The following is a 3,535-nucleotide window of genomic DNA, read 5'->3' as shown; positions in this document are numbered from 1 at the left end:
TTTTTTTTTTTTTTTTTTTTTTTTTTTTTGAAGAGCAGGTTGGGGGTTTCAGCTTTTCAACCAGGCTTTAATCTTCGGAGAGGATGTGGTGGAAGAGTAACCACTGCCTGGGGTCAGGACAAAACTACTGTAAAGAACTCAATCAGGGCTTCCCTGGTGGCGCGGTGGTTGAGAATCTGCCTGCCAACGCACGGGACACGGGTTCGAGCCCTGGTCCGGGAAGATCCCACATGCCGCGGAGCAACTAAGCCTGTGTGCCACAACTACTGAGCCTGCGCTCTAGAGCCCGCGAGCCACAACTGCTGAGGCCTGCACACCTAGAGCCTGTGCTCTGCAACAAGAGAGGCCACCGCAATGAGAAGCCTGCGCACAGCAACGAAGAGTGGCCCCCGCTCACCGCAAACGGAGAAAAAGCCCATGCGCAGCTCGCCACAACAAGAGAAAGGCCCAAGAGCAGCAACAAAGACCCAACGCAGCCAAAAATAAAATTAAAAAAAAAAAAAAGAATGCCATCAGTTATTCTCATGATGGAGAAGACTGTTACATGAACAGGGAAAGTAATTGTACATAATTGCTACTTGTAGAAAGTTCTGTTACTAAACTGACCAACAAAAGGTCACTCTAGATAAGTGATTATTGCTCTCTAGAAATAATTCTTGTGATGAGTTTTCTCAGTGAAAATCTGCCTATAACTTAGCAGGGGGAACATCGATCAGAAGACCACTGAGTCACAAAACCATAGACGGTTGAAGCTGGAAATGTGTAGAGTGAATCTAACCCCAAACTTCCAACACAACATTGTAAATCAACTATATTCCAATAAAAATTAAAAACAAATAAATGAATAGAAAAATAAAACTTCTTTAAAACCAAAAAAGAAAAAAAATAAATTCTTTTTTGTCATTGGAAACATAAAATAACCAAAACCCAAAAGTTCTGAACATGCAGTTCCCAAACTCCATGATGAGTTTCCTTACCTTTTATTTCATACACTCAGAAAGTATTTAATAAATACTTATAATCATGTAGCTGATACCGTTCTAGATGTTAGGGAAATAGCAGTAAACAAAAGAGATAAAGATCCCTACCTTCAAGGAGCTTCTATTATGGTGAAGAAAGACAAACAGTAAACAAAATAAATTATTGTTTAATTTATGGAGCATACTAAAAGGTGACAAATGCCAAGAAGAAACATTAGTCAGGGAAAGTATAGAGAGTTCCACGGATAGGGGAGGAAGTAATCCAGGAAGGATCCACTGAGAAGGTGACATTTGAACAAAGACTTAAAAGAGCTGGGGGAGCGAGTCATGCATATATACAGGGAAGAACATTCTAGAGTGAATAGCAAGTGCAAAGTCCCCGAGACAAGCTTCTGTTTGGCATATTTGAGAAGAGCAAGGAGACCTGTGAGCCTGGGGCAGAGAGAGTGAGGGAGAAAGTACAGGAGATGCGATTGGGGGGATAATGCGGAGGGGCAAGTCACGTAGGGCTTCATAAGCCGTTGGGACAACTTGGGCTTCTATTCTAAATAAGACAGTGAGGCTATTGTTCAAGGGATTGATATACGATCTCACTACAACTATAAAAACATGCTGATCGGGCTTCCCCGGTTGCACAGTGGTTGAGAGTCCGCCTGCCGATGCAGGGGACACGGGTTCGTGCCCCGGTCCGGGAGGATCCCACATGCCGCAGAGCGGCTGGGCCCGTGAGCCATGGCCACTGAGCCTGCGCGTCCGGGGCCTGTGCTCCGCAACGGGAGAGGCCACAACAGTGAGAGGCCCGTGTACCGCAAAAAAAAAAAAAAAAAAAAAAAAAAAACATGCTGATAGGCGAGGATGGATTGTAGGGAAGCAAAGATGGAAGAGGGGAGATCACTTGGCAGGGTAATAAAATTATCCAGGTGAAAAATGAGCATAGTTTGGATGAGAATAATTGCAGTGAAGGTGATGAGCAGGTGGTAGGGTCCAAATGATATATTTAAAGTAGAATGAACGGGATTTACCCGTGGATGTGAGAATTGAGTAAGAAAAAAGTTAAAGAACACTCTAAGGTCTTGGCCTGAGTAAATGGGAGGAAGTAAGTACCATTGACTAAGATGGCAAGACTTAGGTAAAGCATAACTTTCCAGAAACATGAGAAGGATGGGGTTTGGACGTGGCCGAGATACCTACTAAACAAGTTAGTGGACATGTGTAAGTAGCTAGATAAAAGAATCTGGAGAGAAGAATTATAATAGCCACCCATGCATTACACATTTATTGCATACCTGCTTTGTGCCACGCATTGTGTTAGGTACAGTGATTACTAGGAGCTTTGCTTCCAAGGAATTCATGAACAGGTGGGAAAGACGTGAGACGTACTAAGTAGATATACTAGACAGCATAGAAAAGGGATGGTCAACTTTGCCTGAAGAAATGATTCAAATAAGACAGAGGCAGAACAGAGGAGTGGTTAAAAGCACAGGCTCTGGATAAATAGACCTATATAGGGACCTAGATTTGAATCCTACCTCCATCACTTATTAGCTATATGACCTTGGGCATGTAAGTTACTTAACATCCCTAAAGGTTCCCCAATGTAAACTGGGGAAATTAACAGAACCCTTAGAAGCCAACTTCTTATTTTTTTTGGCAGCACCACACGGCTTGCAGGATCTTAGTTCCCCAACCAGGCACTGCAGTGAAAGCACTGAGTCCTAATCACTGGACAGTCAGGGAATTCCCGAAGCCAACATTTTTATTCATTTATTATTTACCCAAATAGCTTGATTGGCTGGACGTGTGATGAGCCGGGCTGCAACTGCAGCCTGTGTATCAGGAAAGCTCTGGCCACATGTCCATGACGGCTCAACTCTGATTCTTTCTACCACTCCCAGGATCAATGAGAAAAGCAGTTTGGCCCCTGAAGACCATTATGAATGTCTCTGTTCTTACAACTCCAGAAGCCCCTGAGGGTGAGAAAGTTACTTCAAATCAGTTTTCCCTATGTCACAAGATACACTGAGGAAATAATAAAAATAAAAATTATCAAATTATCTCTTGACTTAGATTCATTATGTCCACCCAAACTTGCCAGAAAGTTATCTAATGGGAACCAGATAATCAGTATCAGCTTTAAAATACCCCGAAATTTGCAGCTAATCCTATAAAATTTAATAATATAAACCCCTTCCATTTTCAAGTAAATCTTTCGTTGCCACAGATAAATTAAGTTTCCCAAATAGTCTTATGTCTTTTTACACAAAGGATATTAAACATCCCAACTATGCATTGAGTCTTTTCACTCTAGTCCCTGCACGGTGCCCAGTTATCTTCTCCAACCTGGGTCAGAAGCTGCACTCCGCTAGTACCCAAAGTGGCTCCAACATACATCTATCATTTGTCCTACTCTTTCAAGAATCCAGAGAGTTAAAGGACATAAAGGATTATCCCAGTACCAGCTCCACACCCACAAACCTTAGAAAACTCTAGGATGTCCCAGAACCAGCATAATCTTTGCAGCATTACAAATTCCATTATACAATAATATTCCCAAA

The sequence above is a fragment of the Neophocaena asiaeorientalis genome, unplaced genomic scaffold, assembly GCF_003031525.2.
Source record: "Neophocaena asiaeorientalis asiaeorientalis breed wild unplaced genomic scaffold, Neophocaena_asiaeorientalis_V1.1 scaffold308, whole genome shotgun sequence".
In the NCBI taxonomy this organism is placed as follows: domain Eukaryota; kingdom Metazoa; phylum Chordata; class Mammalia; order Artiodactyla; family Phocoenidae; genus Neophocaena; species Neophocaena asiaeorientalis.
Note: the sequence above shows the minus strand (reverse complement) of the source record.